An 18,656-nucleotide genomic window follows, 5' to 3' on the forward strand; every position below is an offset into this window, starting at 1 on the left:
ATCTTCTCTAGAAGCTTTGCGATTTAAGCTTGGGTGAATCTTAGGGCCATACTCCTCACCTGAAAAAGTGGTTTGGCAATACCTATCTATTTTCTGTTTTAGAGCACACAAAAGTTAACAGAACTACCTTCTGCCCATTTGTTTGGGTTAACCATGCAGTTAGTTATCACAGATACTTCCAAATACACTTGGGCTATTTATTAGTTTCTATGCCATATGTAGTAGCTCATTTATGGCAAATGTAGTCTCACCTGAGTGCATTTCTTTTCTGGATGGAAATTGCTAACGAGAGTATAAAGGCCCAAAACCTAGCTAAAGAAAATTGAAAGTAAGGCCCAAATTCTACACTCATAAATAAGAAGCAAGCTCTTAGAAAACAAAATCATATATTTATACCAATATGACTGAGGATCAATGCTAGATTTCATATCTCAAAAAGGAAATGTGTGAAAAGAAAGCTGATGTTAGGAATGATCAATTTATACTGCTTATTGTTTTTGTATACTTTGTTATACTATAATATTGTTTCCGAAAAATATTTCACAATAAGAATGTGCATTGCCAAATGGAACTGATTTTGCCTGAGTCCTTCAGTGTGGCCAGCTGGTCACTGAGAGGAGGAATGGCAGGGCTTGGCCTCAGCCTCCCAGCACCCAGGTCTGTGAGGCAGGTGCTGTAGCCATCCACCGTTTTACAGAAAAGGGCATCAGGCCACAGACACGACAACTGCAAGTGAGTAGATGGAGTGTGTAGTAGCTTCAGGCCTCTGAAGAAAGTGGGATTTACGATTCGTTTTCTATTCTATGGTAAGTGGCAAAATCTGGGATGAATTTAGGGAACCCATCCTCTAAGCATACTTCCAGTTCCTGCCTTGTTCACATAATACAGATGACTGAGCCTTTTCTTTGATCTCCTACTTTGTTCTAGCGCCTCTTTGGGATCAGAGTCATTCATTTAGGCTTTGCCTAGCTCCCTGGAGCTCACAGTTCCCAGTCCAAAACTTCAAATTAGCAGCTGGAGATCAGATGCTATACTTAAAGCAATGTGTTTAAAAGAAAAAAAAAAAAAAATGGGGCAGCCCGGGTGGCTCAGCAGTTTAGCACCGCCTTCAGCCCAGGGCCTGATCCTCTAGACCCGGGATCAAGTCCCACGCCGGGCTCCCTGCATGGAGACTGCTTCTCCCTCTGCCTGTGTCTCTGCCTCTCTCTCTCTCTCTCTCTCTCTCTCTCTCTCTGTCTCTCATGAATAAATAAATAAAAGCTTTAAAAAAAAGACCAATACTCAGATCAGATTCTCTTAGATGTCAAAGCTTGTCCAGACCAAACAGAAGTCTCCAAATCCCTCAGCATGTGACTGGTGTCATTTAGCCTCTGCCCACTGTCATGGCATGACCCTTTCCCCTTGACTGAGCACATTGCAGGTTTCCCTCAGAAGCCTCGCCAAGAATCAGCTCAAATAACATAATTTTTAGTGACCATTGCTGTTGCTCAAAGAAAGATTGCATTTTCTTCCCCTGACATTTTCTCTTTAAAAACACAGGAATACAACAGATCTGAAAAGTTTTCAGTGCTTGTGGGAAGCGTTCTACAATATATTCTAATAAAAGGTACATAGATAAAAGGAAGAAAAACTGACCAAAACTTCAGATTCAAAAGAGTTGTCACTTGCAACATGGCCCTTATGTTTTAATGAAAGAAAAGATCAAACATGTCCTAACTCCTTCAGGAAAAACAAAACAAAACAAAAACCAGCTTATGCCAAGAGTATAATTAATGGCTGTTACAATTGGCCTCTAATGACTGAATTGTAGGGCATTCATAAGCATTTTCAATCATTGGCTTATTTCTAGCACGACTTTCAAAACTCAATCCAGTATTTCATGAAATGCTGCAGAATATCCTGGATACTAAGTGGTCTTGGTTTCTGTTCCTACTCTGCCCCAAATTCTGTGTTGCTTCCTCATTTTGAGACTTCAACTAAAGACGAAGTGGGCCAGATGATAAGAGCTTTGTATGCCATGTTATAAAGTCTCACGTTTATTCTGTGATAATTGTTAAAGAGATTTACTGAGAAATTTTAAGCAGTGAAGCATTTTTGAGGACATATGCTGCCAGCTGGATGGGACTGTACTGTAGGGAGGAGGCATGGAGGCAGGGAGGCCACTTAGAAAGATGGCAGATACTCCTGATGGGAGACGAGGAGATTTAAACTACAGTGATGGTGGTGCGGTTGATGCTGGGCAATGTGTCAAAATGAATGATCAGTGAGTATTTGTGGAAAGAAGAGAAGAAGGAAGGCAGGAGATGAAATAGCCAAAATATCTTGACATCCTCCCAGGTAGTGAAATCACACAAACCACATATATTCTTTAAAAATCATGTTCTAGGGTGCCTGGGTGGCTCAGCATTTCAGTGTCTGCCTTTGGCTCAGGGCGTGACACCAAGCTCGGGGATCGAGTCTCCCATCCGACTCCCTGCGAGGAGCCTGCTTCTCCCTCTGCCTAAGTCTCTGTCTCTGTCTCTCTCTCTCTCTGTCTTTCATGAATAAATAAATAAAATCCTTAGAAAATTTAAAAAAATAAAAATTATGTTCTGTAGCAGCAGTTCTCAACCAAGCAGCATATTAAAATTATTTGAGTAACCTAAAAAAACAAAACCAAACCAAACCACAAACCCCTGATGCCATGACTATATTCCAAACCAATTAAATTAGAACCTCTAGGGGTGGACCCCAGGCTTCAGTATTTTTTAAATGCTCCCTAGTGATTCTAATGTGAAGCCAAGGCTGAAAATCAGTGTTCTGTAGACTGTCTGCCTCTAGAATCAATCTCTAATAATCAGTTGCCATGGAAATTTATCTGCCAGCTGGGCAGGGGATATCCAACCTCCAGGTTACTTTCAAAACTAAAAATAACTGATACTTTTCAATCATTGAAATAATAAAATTATTTTATGATCCACAGTGGCATGAGAAGTATTGTAAAAGGACCCACCATTCTCCCTTTCTGTATACGCATTCAGGTGTGCTCATTGGCCTCTTCAGGTGGGCTCTCGTTCTAGCTACACACTAAACAGCACCGGAAAAGCCACTGGACATTTGCTTCTCCTTTGCTGTATAAGATCATTTCTAAGGGCACATCCAGCTGTTACTTATTTACGAGTCAGTCATGGTCTAGTGGAGGAAATGAGCACAAAAGGCATATAAGGCTTTAGTTTGTGTATTGTTCTTGCCATTTATTAGCTGTTGAGTCACTAGGCAGATCACTTAACCTGGTGGATATTCGGTTTCCTTATTTGTATAATAGGGATATTAGTACTTTAATCAAAATATTTTCTCAAATTTAGGATGAGATGTGTCACTTTATAAATTTAAACTGTCATCTAATATCTATAACAATAGTGCATGTTTCATTTTTCTGTTGATATCAACAAACATGGTACAGAATTCTAAGATCTAAAGTAATTTATGCATTATCTTCCCTTTACTCTACCAGGTTTTTAAATGCCAACATCCAAGGGCTCCCTTGTCCCTCAAAGTGCAGTCTCAAACAATAATTAGGTTGGATGCTGTGTCACATTTTTCTAGGGATTTAAGGCAATGTTCAACCTGAGTCTTGCTAGGGTGTAAGTGCCCTGTGAAAAGTCAAGTCACAAAAAGATCCTCCTTGGTAAGGAAGCATACCACCTAGGCACTGGGGTTTGTTGACTGAAATGGCTGGAATTCTCATGTTCTTGCAGGAAGTGTAACCATATTAGGACATCGCTGCCATTAGCTAACCACCTCCTCCTACACGTGATCCCTGCAATTGACAAGTGCACCTTAGTGTTGATACAGATGCTCTGTTACTTAAAAAGCAAACTTGAGAAGAGATAAAAAGAGCAAAACAATTCATTTTCCATCTAATTAAAGTCATTATAAACAGCCTCCCGGTGCTTAACCTTTATTCCTCCAAAATCCCAATCTTTCAGCTGAATGCTCAGATCTGGAGCTTCATTGAGGTTTTTCTTAATTGCCTTTCCATCACTAATGGGATTCACTTCATTATTACCTCTGCCAAAAGCTGCCTCCAACTTCCAGGCCCCATGCTGAGTCATTTACATGCCTATTTATAACACACATTTTCACTAAATGTTGAAGTCACACCAAACTTTAGGAAGCTAAATTGGATTGTGGCCTCTTTAACTGGAAAGCAGTGACTTAAATTATATTTCCTTATATTTCTATACACACTATCTCTCCAAACTCTTCCCTCTTTCCTTCCCCGATTCTTTCTCCCCTCCTTCTCATCTCTCCTTACCTGTTGTTTTATGTGTTCATCCTTACAATAACGTCAGAGCAATCCTACTATTTCAACCATGTCTGTGACCACCTGACCACTATTTTCATTGAGCAACTACTTTACCACCTGATTTTATTTAGCCCTAACAAAAGCCCATCAACAACAACAACAACAGAAAAAGAAAACCTGTAAATTAGCTTTAATGATCCCAATTTAAAGGCAGGGAAATTGAAAGTTGAGAGGGAAAAAATGATGAAGAACACCCAGTTTACCTATGATCAAAGTAGAATTTGAACCCAACCCTTAACCTCTGGAAAGAACTGAGACCATATAACTGAGACCTTCTTATCATAGAAGGGAAACTACCCAGAGAGGGGCAGAGGGGCAGTGCTTGTCTAGCATCTCTCAATGATTCAGTAAAGGAAATATAGCAAGAATCCAGACCTACAAACTCCCACTGCTTGTTTTTTTTAGCCCTCTTTCACCAAATTTCCTGGGACAGAGCATTAAGTAAGGTTTAGTGCAATCTAGTCAAAGAGAATGAGTTAGCAGGGAGAACAGGTCAAGGACAGGGACAGATTCTCCCCTAGTATGAGGAAGTGGGCAGCCAGTGCTAAGTGGAGTTGTGGTAATTTTAGCTGGTTTGATGGCTTGTTGGCACAATGCTTTGGAGATGTAGTCTAATGAATTCTATTTTCTCTGTGAACTAAGAGGAAGAACTCTTCTGTTGCATGTGAACAAGCTTTTGAGGTAAGGGCTTTGAGGAGAACATGAAGACATTTTTTGGAAAACTGGAGGTACCTGATACCACTTGAGGTAGCTTCTAATCCCAGGTCTACCAAAGCTTGCCTGGTCACGCATGTGTGTACACACTATCCAGAGAGATGGCTCTCTTGGCTTTTTGACTTCAAAGAGTTTAACAGCTAGAGAAATGAGGCTAACATGGAAACAATGAACAAGATACAGTTACGAAATAAAAAATGCAATTGTGAGGGTTGCGAGGTACTTGGGTGGCTCTGTCCATTAAGCATCTGCCTTCAGCTTAGGTCATGATCCCAGAATCCTGAGATCAAACCCCGTATTCAGCTCTCTGATCGGTGGGGAGTCTGCTTCTCCCTCTTCCTCTAATAAATAAAGAAAGAAATAAAATAAAAAAATCCAATAGGGGAAAGGCCAAGTACATTATGATCCACTCCTAGAACAAATATTTTGAAGACTTTAGAAATGGTGATTATGCAAAGATTTATTGAATGCCTATTATGTGTAAGACTCTGCTTATTACTGTTTAAATAATACCAAAGAAGATATGGTACTGATTCATAAGTTACTTTATTCAAGTAATATCTTGAGGTGAACACTAGAAGCAATGAGAGCAAAAAAAGAGAAAACTAACCCATTCTTACCTCCTTGATAAAATAACATCTAAGCTGAAAACCTGGAGAATAACTCAGAATGAAGCAGGAGTGAGAGTCATTCTCCCTTTGACTTCCCTGCTGCTGTCCGTTCTCTGTCCTCCTCTGGTCTGCTATTCTGTGCCCCCGTGGATGGCTGATATCTGCAGAATGTAGTGCTAGTCCTTACTTGCCCACTGGCTTTTGGTTGATGCTTGCCAATGGGATATGCTATCAGGAAATAAGACAACTGGTGCGGGGATAAATGGGGTGTTTCCACTCTGTTCTGTCCCTACTGTAAAATCACATCTCAATCAGTTGTGTCTCTCCATGACAATAGCACCTGAGTGGGTGGCCCCTGCTCTGAGATTCTAGGACAGGGATCTCAGCTGGTCCCAGACTATCTTGCCTTAGGATAGTAAGAATCCCATCTTGCTAGTTGCTGAGTGTCTTTCTCTTTTCCTCTCCATCCTTCTCTTGGTCCTTTAAACTCACCTTCAGGAAGTGGTTCCTACATTAGAGCCTCTTCCTTTGAGCAATTAGAGGTGAATTCTGTTTCCCGCTGGCAAGCTTCATCAGCTGAAGGAAGAGTGAGAGCTGGATTGGTTAAGGGTTAATGTTCAAGAACTATGTGTTGTTCAGTATGGATGAGACAGGATGATATTGGGGTAGAGAAAGTGAGACTAAAGAAGGAAGCCAGACCCAAAGGGCTTCATATGTCTTACTCTGGAGTTTCTACACAACAAAGTAGAGAATGCACATAACAGATTAAGTAACAAAAAAAAAAAAAAAGAGTTTAAAGTATGTACATTATAACTATGTTGTACCTAGGAAAAAGAATATAATTAAATGTATCAAAATGAAAAATGTATCAAAATGTGGCTGTATTATGGTTTTGTAATATAGTTGATTTTTTCTCTTCTCTATTAGGCAAACTTTCTGAAATGGGTTATGTTAATTGAATGAATTTTAAAATACACTTTTTTAAGATTGAATATCCTGAATAGTTCAACATTTGGAATTCCCTGGGAACACTAGAGGGACTGCATGTTCCTGATTCTTTTCAGCTTTCCCCAAAACATTGGCAGTTTTTGCAAATGGACAGCCCTGCAACTGTCCACACTGGACTCCTAATGGGTTATGGGTAGAGAAAGTTTCACAGGGAGCACAGGAGGAGAGACTTTTTCCATATTGAGGCTGCCTGTGACTTTGCAAACAAAGATTCCCTGATAACAGGATGCTTTACTAACAATCTCAAAGTGACTGTGTGTCAGAGAATAGCCCACTTCTTGGGAAGCTACTTTCTATGCTGACAAGTTCTTAGAAAAAGAGACAGTAGTCCATAACACAGGAATGTAGATGGTCTGACAGGTGATCTACTCTGATATTGGAGAGGAGAGACTAGTGGGTGGGGAAAGCAGTGCTCATCCCAGTGCAGTGCAAGAAGGTAAGGTCTCAACCAAAGGACATTGCTAGTCACCACCGCATGTGCAACAGTAGTAACAACAATGACCATAAAAACAAGAGTACCATATATTGATGTCTATGACCATTGTTTCCTGGTTCAAAAAATTACATTGCTTTTAGTTTTGAAGCAAACAAGCTCAAGTCTTATGCTCAATATGCATACTGGATTCTGCTGTTTTTTTGTCCCTGAAAACTTTGAGAATGACTTACAACATCTAAGAATCAAGGGACTGTAGTGTGCCAAAACTGTGCTAGGCCCCTAATAAGTGGTTCTTCTTCCTATTATTGTACACAGTGCTATTTTTATTTTATAGGTAGAAAAACTGAGGCCAAGTAAAAAATAAAGTGTTCACCGAAGCTGACCTGGCTAAAAGGAGCAGTGCTGAGATCCCAAGCTTGGTTCATTTAACTCTAATATCTGTGCTTTAACCACTTTTAGCCATTGATTACGGAGGGATAGAGAGCTCTGGGCAAGATATGACTTAAAATCACACTTTCAACTGTCCTTGTTCTGTTTTACCAATCATTCTTTTATTAACTACTTTGTAGAGTTGGTCACAAAAAAGAGGTGAGTTTGTGGTCTGATCTATGCTGACTTGAATTTCTCTTACTGATATCTGTCATTGTGGATTAACACGTTTGTATTCTGATCTTATACATCAATCTTCATGTGTTTGGTTACAGTGAATCTGTCCCTGAGAGGAGCCACCTTCATGATGAACCCAGGTAGGTACTTCTTAGAACCTCCCCCTCCTGCCCCCTTTTGGCATCTTTTTTGAGCTCTGCATTTCAAATGGCATCATGCCTTGGACCTACCTGACTAAGGGGAGAGGGCATCCATGGATGAATCAAGCTATTTCTAAAGCAGGTTCTAAAATGGGAGCACAGATAGAATATTCTAACTTTTAGGGAAAAGAATCTGATTTAAAAAAAAGTCTGGAGAGCAGCTCCCAGTTGTGGACATCTGTTAAAGGCAGAGACCAAGAATTCAAATAGCTCCTAAACTTTAGGACCTTAGATCCTAGCCCCATGCAATAGTGGCCTGGATTTATGGTACTGCAGAAAGGGCAAAGCCTATGATTACTATGACAGGTGGCTGGGAGCTAACCCTACCATCTGTCTTCCTGTGGATTCTTCTGTCCTTCTGTCTAGGCTCTGCCTCTGGCCAAATCTAGCTGGGGGACAGAAGTGGTTGCTAATAGCCAACAAGCCATATGCAAAAAGGACAATGTACACTGATGATGTACCACAGGGAATCCCTCAACAATATTACTATGGCAAGGAAATATCCCAGGAAGGAGTTTACTATGGCAATCCTACATTTCAGAAATGAGTTGTTTTTCATAGGGAAGAACACTGTACCAAGAATTCAGAGCACCAACGTGACTCAGCAAAGCTCATGAGTCAGGCTTATTGGGGTTCAACTCTAGACTACATCAGTAACTCTGTGTGATCCTGGGCATGCTTCTCTACCTATCTGTCTTAATTTCATCATCTGTAAAAGTAGATTAAATGAAACTTAACTGCTAGGCTTAATTTGATTGCTAGATAGGTACAAAAGCATAAGCGCCTGTGTCAGACATATGCAAGTTAACAAGTATTACTTCCTTTCGAAATTCTTTTCCTCAACCCATTTTCATTTCTTATATGAGAAAATCAACACACAAAGAGGAGAATGTTTTGTTTTGTTTTTTAAAGTTATACAGCTGTGTTTGGGTAAAGTGTGGTGTGCTAGAAAACATGGAATCAGGAAGATATGGGTTTGAATCTCAATGATTGATTGATTGATTGATTGATTGATTAGAGAGAGAGAGAGAGACAGAGAGAGAGACTATGAGCAGGGGGGGGGCAGAGAGAGAAGTTGACTCGTTGCTGAGCAGGGAGCCTAATGTGGGGCTCAATCCCAGGACCCCAGGATCATGACCTGAGTTGAAGGCAGACACTTAACCGTCTGAGCCACTCAGGTGCCTCCCAATGTTATATTTTAATGTGGTGTTGGGGAAGCTGCTTAAGTTCTCCAGGCCTCGACTTCATCATGGATATTAGGGAGGTAATAATGCTGCTCTTCTTGAATCTTTGGTATGTAGTTATATTATGTTGCGCTAAGAAAGAAAAATGCCAACCTAAGGAGTCCCACATGAATCTCTAGCTATGCCCTCGGTGCATGGGAAATAATGAGATGCACCCAGTAAGTGTGCATGTCTAAGTTTTGGTGGTGGAGGAATCTCTCCTTAGACCTTGATCCACAAGGGTGCAGATCCCCTTGCTTTCCAGATTTACAATGCCCACACACCCCGACCCCTAACAAAAAGCAAAACAAACACAAAAACAAAAACCTCTCAAGCAGAAACTATGAAGTGGGCTCAGGTTGATAATGTCCCCATGTGACTACTAGAAGTAAACTTCACTGGAAGAACTTTAATAGTTACCCACGGAGATTTTCAGATATTAAAGATCCATGTCCAATTCAAAGATGTTAAAGTAGGAAAGGATATGAGTCCTGGAACTGATGAAGTGGTGGTTATGGCAGTTCCTCTCCCATGGTAATTCTAAGGAATAATCAATACACGCCTGAGCATGGGTGCACATGTGTACAACCTCCCTCACTGTGTGGCTTTGGGTGGATCACCTAACAGGCTGGTGAGACTGGGGTTCCTAAGGTCCCCTTTACTTTCACATGTATGATTCCTTGAAGGATAATACACGTGTCTTTATTTATTCACAGTGACTTAATTCTGTCAGCTTTCAAACCCAAATTAAGGCGTCCTTGATTATACTTAAAATGTTCCACAACAGTGTAATGGCTTGTTTTTTTGAAGAGTTAGGAGAAGTCAAAGATTCTACCAAATTCCTCTATATCACCTGCAGTTTCTGTTCTAATCACCTGGTATTGCTCATTATCTTTTTTAACATCGAAATGTATCACTATGCCAACACTTTCCTGCTCTGAGATTTAGTCTTGGACAAAGAAGGCAAAGGAATCCCAGAAGAAGCCATTTTTCCATGCTTGGATTCTAATAATGAGGATGGTAATTAGCTTGCAACCTTTTGTTTTTATGCCACAGTAAGAGATTTCACGAGGGATTAATTAATTAAAGACCACAAAAGGGCCATATCTACTTTTCTGATCCATAACTAATTAGGGAAGGACAAAAGGGCTTTTTTTGTGGGGTAGGGGGTGGGGGAGGTGGGCAGAGTGTCGAGGAAAAATGAGGAACCAGCAAGTCTGCGGAAGAATGAGTAAGTGTGCCCATCCTCTCAACACACCAGTGCTTCCTTATGATGCTATCTGCTTTCCAATTCCCTTGCCCAGGTGGGATAGCAGGACGAAGAGCAGTGTGTGAAAGGGAGATTAGAGTTTTGGAAGGAAGTCATATTTAGAAGGGCTAATCTCAGTATCTTTCAACCAAGCACACATGACAAAATAATGGAAGAGTTCTTCTGAGAGCAAGAGCCCTGGGCAGGAAGGAGACTAAGGAAGAACTATAATGGTGCAGAAACATGTATCCATGCATTTTTTCATCCAGCAACCATTTACTGTGTACAATCCCATTGCTACATACTGTGCCAGGCACAGGGAAGGATTAAAGTTTCCATGTCTCCTGTTAGGTATCTTATCCACCAGGCTACTATGACACACACTAGAAAAGGAAGAAAGGCCTTCTTCTTTCCCAAATGAATGAGTATATCCTTCCTTGCTCCCTTCCTTTATTTGTCAGTTTGATCGATATTTGAACACATGATTATGTGCAAGGCACTGTGGTCAGTGTGGCTTTAAGGGTACTTATATTCTCATAACCTATACATTTTCATTCCCATGATGGGCTACAAGATCTTTTTTTTTTTTTTTTTTTTTTTTTTTTGCTACAAGATCTTATAGTAGGTGCTGAACAAATCTTTGTCAATAATGCTACTAAAAAAGATGATGGTTTATTCATTAGATTTTTTTTTTAAATATGCTGCTTATTAAAAAATGTTTGACATAAATTCCAATTAACTATTAATTACTTATTTTAATATAAAGGCACTAATTTCAGCAGAAGATTAGTCTAAGAAAATGTCAAGTGATTTGTTAGTGCATAATATTTTTTTTTCCTAAGTAAATTGATTAGTAATGTTTTTTTCAGGATAAAAGAAAAATGGCTGAATGTTTTTAATAATTCCTGATACAAGATTGACAAGGAAATTAGACACTAATTTAGATGCTTAACACAAAATATGTTTTTCACAAAGTGCAATTTTGCTTCATATTCCATCTGAGAGCTCCTTTAGTTAGGACCTGGGAGATTGGGTTTATGGAAGGAACACAAGAGATAATACTCAAAAGCATAGGTTCAAGGCTATGATCTCAACTTCTGCATTGAACAATAGCCACTTCTTCATTCAAACACAAGGGTTATGTCCCTGCCTGGTCCACTGTTTCGGGTTATTAGAAAAACCAAGAGGAGAGAATGTGCATGAAATATGAGATCTATGTTATGGTGAGGATTTTTATTACTGGGTTTCTATATAATACAAACTAGAAAAGGGAGAAAACTTTTTGCTGTTACACATTTCCTGTTCTGATTTAGGGCCACAATTAAAAAAAATCCACACCTGGCCAGGATGTGAGACCATTGTTTGAAATCCCCGTATTACCATTCTTTTTTTTTTTTTTTTTAAAACAAATCTTTTTAAACATTTTTTTTAATTTTTATTTATTTATGATAGTCACAGAGAGAGAGAGAGGCAGAGACATAGGCAGAGGGAGAAGCAGGCTCCATGCACCGGGAGCCCGACGTGGGATTCGATCCTGGGTCTCCAGGATCGCGCCCTGGGCCAAAGGCAGGCGCTAAACCGCTGCGCCACCCAGGGGTCCCTCCCGTATTACCATTCTTGAAGATGGTTCTGTCTTTGAGATTCCTGCTACTGAATTTTTTTTTTAATTTATTTTTTTATTTTACGATAGTCACAGAGAGAGAGAGAGAGAGAGAGAGAGAGAGGCAGAGACATAGGCAGAGGGAGAAGCAGGCTCCATGCACCGGGAGCCTGATGTGGGATTTGATCCTGGGTCTCCAGGATCGCGCCCTGGGCCAAAGGCAGGCGCCAAACTAAATTTTAAATACTCTTGATTGGTTATCCTATGTGATGCAGAGAGAAGAGCCTGACCCACCTGCCACTGAACCTCAGCTCTAATACTTCTCAGCTATGGGGCCATGGAAAGGTGGCCTACCTTTTCTGAGCAGAGAAACCTCCTCAGGGGAAAACAAATGCCTGAAATGGTGCCTGGAACATATGAGGTACACACAAAATTCTTTTCCAAATCATCCGTGAGATTGAGGAAGAAAAAAAAATACAAGATGCTCTCTCTCAGCTTCTTCAGGAAGGAACAGCCTTGTTAAGGGCAGTGACCATTCAAAAGGATGGAAGAGAGTAAGCAGTGGTGACAGAGCTATGACTGTGTTACCTGGGCTTGGCTTCTTATTTTCTCTGAAACAGGTGAACATGGATAATTAAAGTCACTGCATGCTCACTGAATTGGGAGCATGATGCTAGAGACATTTCTGGTAGCTTCCTCAATGTCAATTTTTATTTTCTTCTTTGTTAATAAACCCCTAATTAAGCTCAGGGTGGACATACCCCCAGTTGAAACAACCAAATTTCCCAGGCTTCTCTGCAGTTTGTGACATAATTCTTAATGACGAGGTATAAATGAAGGCCAATCCTTGGAGCTTTGGAGAACATTTTTCAAATGCAGACTGACTCCGCCGGCATTCACCCTCTGCTCTTTGATATTCTCTTTCTTCTTGTCTGGAACACAGAGGCAATGATGGAGGCTGGGCAGACACATCACAACTCCAAGGAATCCTGGAGCCAACATCCTGGCTCCAGAATACCTCTTGTTGCAGGGAAAAATTAAAACTGCCACTTGGCTAAACCACTGTAATTGAACATCTGTTATGTAAAACTAAATGCACACCATGAGTGTTACGAGGACTCTGTAAAATAATAAAGTTCTTCCATAGTGTCTGAAATATACTGTCAGAACCAGTAAATGTTACTTCCCCTTCCATTTTCTTGCCAGGATAGAGAACACACACAGGGGCTCAGGACAGAAGCTCTGCTCAGGAGTACGAATTCTCTGCAACTATCTTGCTTATAAAGAGTAGTAACCAATTAGGGAGGAATAACCAGGTGCTGGGAAACAGATGCCTTTATGGGAAAGGGGCAGTGGTACATACTGTGGTCTCCATTATATAAATGAAGAAACTGAGACTTGGCAAAGGTAAACAACTTCCCCAGGTTGATGTGGCCTGAAAATCCTCATCACTGGAGATAGAACCCTAGGGCTGTCTGATTCTCATGTTAGCATGTCCTTTCATTGTACCCTTTAGCAGGGGTACCGGGTAATGTCCCAGAAGAAACATATTTTATTTTTTAATATTTATGTTATTTATTTATTTATTTATTTATTTATTTATTTATTTGAGAGAGAGAGAGAAAATATGAGTGGGGGGAGGGGCAGAGAGAGAATCCTAAGCCGACTCTCATTGAACAAGGAGCCCAGTGGGGGCCTCGATCTCAAGACCCGTGAGATCATGATCTGAGCCAAAACCAAGAGTTGGATGCTTAACTGACTGACCACCCAGGCACCCCTGGAAGAAGCATTTTATAATTTTACTTACATTGTATTATTTTAGGTTTCTTCAGGACTTTGATTTTCTAAGAAATATAGGGGGGAAAGAGAGGAAACCTTTGTATTCTTCACATTGTGTCCTTCTGAGAGTTTGTAGGCACAAAAGGAAAAATGCTCACAGTTTTCAAAGGCTGAAGGCACGAACGGGTTAGATGCAATTTCTGCCAGGCCATGGGTCCCCATAGCTGTGCAAGCGGACAAGGACCTGAAGATAATGATGCTTGAGTGATCCCCTGTGAAGTGTACTGCAGCATGAGCTCCCAGATCGATCACTGAGACCTTTGGGCTCCAAATCAGAGCTCTTTTTTCACCAGCCATTTGATTGAACTTGGGTGAGTTGCTTCACCATTCCGTGCCTCATTTGACTGAGCTCTATGACCTAATTCATAGAGCTGCTGTGAAGAGTAAACAAATTAATCTGATAAAAATCCTCAGTCCAATGCCCAGCATACAGTAGGTACTCAGTAAACGTTGGCATTTATTAGTATTATTTTTAGCCTTTACTTTTTTGTTGACCATTAATAGAAATGGGTTTACTACCAGAAAAATATAACCCCGTAATAAATACGCAAGAGAAAATAAAAATCATGTGTCCACATGTTTATGGAAAAAGAAAGCTGTTGAAAACTAAGCATCTCAGCTGTTTCTGAATTTTCTCATTAACATTTGTTTGCTCTTTTTGATTCCTTTTGTTTTCTGCTAGCAGAGAAGTGGTAGCAGGTGCCAAAGTTTAAGGGAAAATATGGGAGAAAAATTTAACTGGGATTATAAATATCTATTCATTAACTCTTTTTCTCCCTGTAAATTCTGCGGGGGTGTGAATGAGAAGAATGTAACTCAGGAAACCAATCATCTAATGCAGATGGGTTCTGCGTCGGGCTTCTAGAAGGTGAGGCTGAGGCTGGCCAGCAGAGGCAGGTAAAGAGCTTCCCAAGGAGGCCTACCATGTTCCAGTTTTTAACAAACTGGTCTAGGCTTCAAGTGACCATTGGTTTCAGTTTGCTTGACACTTTGCTGTCCTTAGCACCGAAGGTAACACATCCCAGGAAACCCCTCAACCCTAAAAAACCAAAATGTTTGGTCACGTTAGCTAGTGATAATTAGATCTGGCAGCAGGTAAAACAACAAACCTAACTGTGCAAATCTGCAAGCCAGTCAGCTTACATCCCCCGGCCTCCACCTTGTACCTTTTTGTTCACTACTAAAGGAACTAGATACAACCTCTCAGAGGTCAAACCTACTATCTGGTCAGTCAGGGGCAAATGACAAAAGGGCAGGGGCTGTTTCTCTTCTGCTGACCCTTACTTCCTGGCCATTATGTGTCTGTTTATATGCAGAAAGTATTTATGGGTATATGTTTCTGTCTTCACACTGAATGGTTGACCTGTACTAGTAGCAATGGCAGCAGCAAGATGGCACAACCCTGAACAAAGGCTTCATTGATGTGATTACCCAGTGTGACAAGTACATAGAATGTGGAGTACATTCATAGTGACTGTCTACATGGATCCAGTAAATGAGGTAACAGATAAAAAAAAAATGTGTTTGCTCTAGAAAATACAATCTGACATTTTGGAGAGATCCTAGAAAATGAGGAAGATTTCTTGTGGCCACTTTTTTGAGCACTTAGGATGTGCCATGCATTTATATGTGTTCTCGTTAAATCTTTCAGCAATTTGTAAGATAGTACAGACACGAAAACACTGAGGCTCAAGGACAAGTTTGTGGAAGGAGAATATGATTTTCTGTTTAAGCTATTCTAAAACCTAGGCAAATCACCTGGAATATGCCTTTTAGGCACAGTATACCTCTTTATGTGTATCTGTAAAATAAGTCCATCTTATTTCTCAGGTAAGTTTTAGGACTAGAAAAGGGAATAAACCTGAAATTACTTTGTAAAATGCTACCCAGATATAATCATGTCTCCACTACACACACAGACACACACACACACACACACACACACACACAGGAATACATAACAGACATAACTGGTACCCCTGGGAAATTTATTTTATCTTTCTGACAAGAGCTAACCGAGAAATGATTTGAGAATGGTGACCATGACTTTAGGCCTTTGTCTGAATCCTGTCACTCCCTCTTTAAGCCACACCAAAGAAACATGGGATGTCCATACAAAGTACTTCCTTCTAGATGCAGCTCCCCTCCATATCCTTTCTAATTAGAAATTCCATTCTCCATCCTGGTTCTAAGCTGCAGTACCTATTCATCCTGATTTCTGACCATTTGCTTATCTATTGGAAATATGGACACAACTAAAACACTGCTGCTTAGAATACTGACTAAAATTCAAGTATCCATAAATGTTAACTAGGATGTGTTATCTAATGAAGATAAATGGTTACAGTTCTAATTTGTATCTTGATATTGTGTAGAGTTCTATTAGTAATCTTTTCAATTTTGCATGTTTTATAATGATTCTCTTTTTTTTACAATGGGTAAACAGCTTATTTTAACACTTGATAATGTCGCATTTCTGTCTTATATGATGAGATTTTGTATATCAGAGCAAGTCAAAGGATGGTAATTTCTAGGCAATTTGGTATTTGAAGAATGACTTCAATACTTGATTTTAAAAGTTTTTTTCATTTAGGGATCCCTGAGGGGCTCAGCGGTTTAGAGCCTGCCTTTGGCCCAGGGCATGGTCCTGGAGTCCCAGGATGGAGTCCCGCATCAGGCTCCCTGCATGGAGCCTGCTTCTCCCTCTGCCTGTGTCTCTGCCTCTCTCTTTCTCTGTGTCTCTCATGAATAAATAAATAAAATCTTTTTTAAAAAAGTAAAAAAAAGTTACTCATTTAAAACAAACTGAAATGCTATTTGATATGGAACTACACCAGCAAGTATTATATGCATGTCTGTTCTAAAGAAAAAGAATATACAAATTCCTAACTTACACCAAATACAAAAATATTAGTTTTTTAAATCTACTCACTTTCAAAAAGGCCATCTGAAGTTCCCAGCATCCCTTTAGCAACAGAAGTAGTATTTTTGCCAATGGCAAAACAAATCCAAATATCAGAGGTCTGTTGATGTTGAAAAGATCCCAAGAGGTCTGAGGAACTTTGAGTTAGACACACATATTCTCTTAGTTTTTAAAGGCTTGAGGTATACATCAAAAAACTACAAGGCTATCTTATTCCAGTAGCTTCCTAATGTCTTTAGTGCACTTATTACAAGAAATGAGAGTCAAACTATTCTTAAGGCAACCATTGGACGACAACCACTGTTTCTTCACAGGTGTTTACCAGATCAGGGAGGGCTTAGAAGAGCACAGGAATACACAAATGTTAAACACAGATTTTCCCCACGTATAGATCAGTCTGTTCCCTCAGATCTGGTCTCACTGAGTTTCACTTTCTCCACCCCAGCCATTAACTACCAAGTCCTCATCATTTAGGATCTTATATTAGGGAATCAGACTCTTGTGGTTGAAAGGGACCTTAAAACTCCTCAGGTTCAATTTCCTATTCTGAGCTTCGATTCCTTCTATAGCCTATGGGTCACATGGTTAGCTAACTATAACTAAGGGCCCTCCATGACTAGGAATTCATCACCTTGAAGGCAGCCTAGTTCTTTGGATGGTTATCACTCAAACCCTTCTCTATCATGCTGAATTGTCATTTGTTCTGTTCTAGATTCCTTTTTCATCACTTTCCTTTTTTCTGTCTTTCCTTCCCTTTCCCCTTCCTCCCTCCCTCCTTCTCTCCCTCCCTTCCTTCCCAAAAATAATAACTAATTACCCACCATGTGTCAAGTAGTATGTGCTAAAATCTTGGAAGCCATAGCTAGGGTTAGGAGTTAGGTTAGAGTTTCTACTAGCAAGTATCTAACGCTCTCTGGAGGGAATACAATAACAAGAATACAATATTGTGATGTGTATGTCTTGGCACAGAGAATAAATGAGACACAATGGAGAAATGGAAACAGGGTCCTTAATTCTTATATGAAGCTATGACTCCAAAACAAGAACTTGATTAATAAATAGGGCTTAACCTAACAATGAGGTATGGAAATACAGTGAAAATTTCTTGTTTGGGGATTGCCAGAATTCATTTCTTCTTCTAATATGAAACATTTTCCTTTAGAAAATGGTCTTTCCAATTTTGTGATCAGTCTTAGGGGTCCAGGGCTCCTGCCTCCATCAATGGATGGTAGAGAATATAAGCAAGACAAACCACAGTCTTTTCCTAGGGATTTTGAATCTTAAATGAAGAGTAACAAACTGAAGAAGAAATCATTTGGAGTAGATATTTTTAACCAAAAAAAAATTAAAATGTAATTCACATATAACATTGGATAAGTTTAATGTATACAATGTTGATTTGACATATTTATATATTGCAATATAATTACCACTGTAGTGTTACCTAATACTTCTATCCTATCACATAATTAGTGTTTCTTTTTTGTAGTGAGAACATTTAAGATCCAGTCTCTTAGCAACTTTGAATATGTAATATAGAAAATATGAAACAGTTCACAAATCTGCATGCCATCCTTGCCCAGGGGCCATGTTAATCTTCTCTGCATTGTTCTCATTTTAGTAATATGTGAGTGAGTCGATTTTTTATGTGACAGCTGAATAAGATGGCCAAGGCTTTCCTGCTGCTCAGACTTGCAGCACTGCTCTGAGTCCTCTATGTCTGTGCTGTGAGCTACCTTTCGAGTAAATTTTAATTTTCTTAATTTAACAAGAGGCAGGATAAGCTGTTAATCAAATAACTAATGAAACAAGAAGGTTGTCCTGTGCAGAAGGTATGGTATATGCAAATACCTGGAATCATGAAAGAACCTGAGAGCCTAACTCAAGATGAGGTTTAAG

The 18,656-nt window shown here is 39.9% G+C and overlaps 1 pseudogene; it reads right to left on the bottom strand.

Moving 5' to 3' along the window:
* Positions 1-18,295: 18,295 nt before the first annotated feature.
* Positions 18,296-18,411, bottom strand: LOC121476726 (annotated as a pseudogene).
* Between the last annotated feature and the right edge of the window lie 245 nt (positions 18,412-18,656).

This window comes from Vulpes lagopus, chromosome 15, assembly GCF_018345385.1.
Source record: "Vulpes lagopus strain Blue_001 chromosome 15, ASM1834538v1, whole genome shotgun sequence".
NCBI lineage: Eukaryota > Metazoa > Chordata > Mammalia > Carnivora > Canidae > Vulpes > Vulpes lagopus.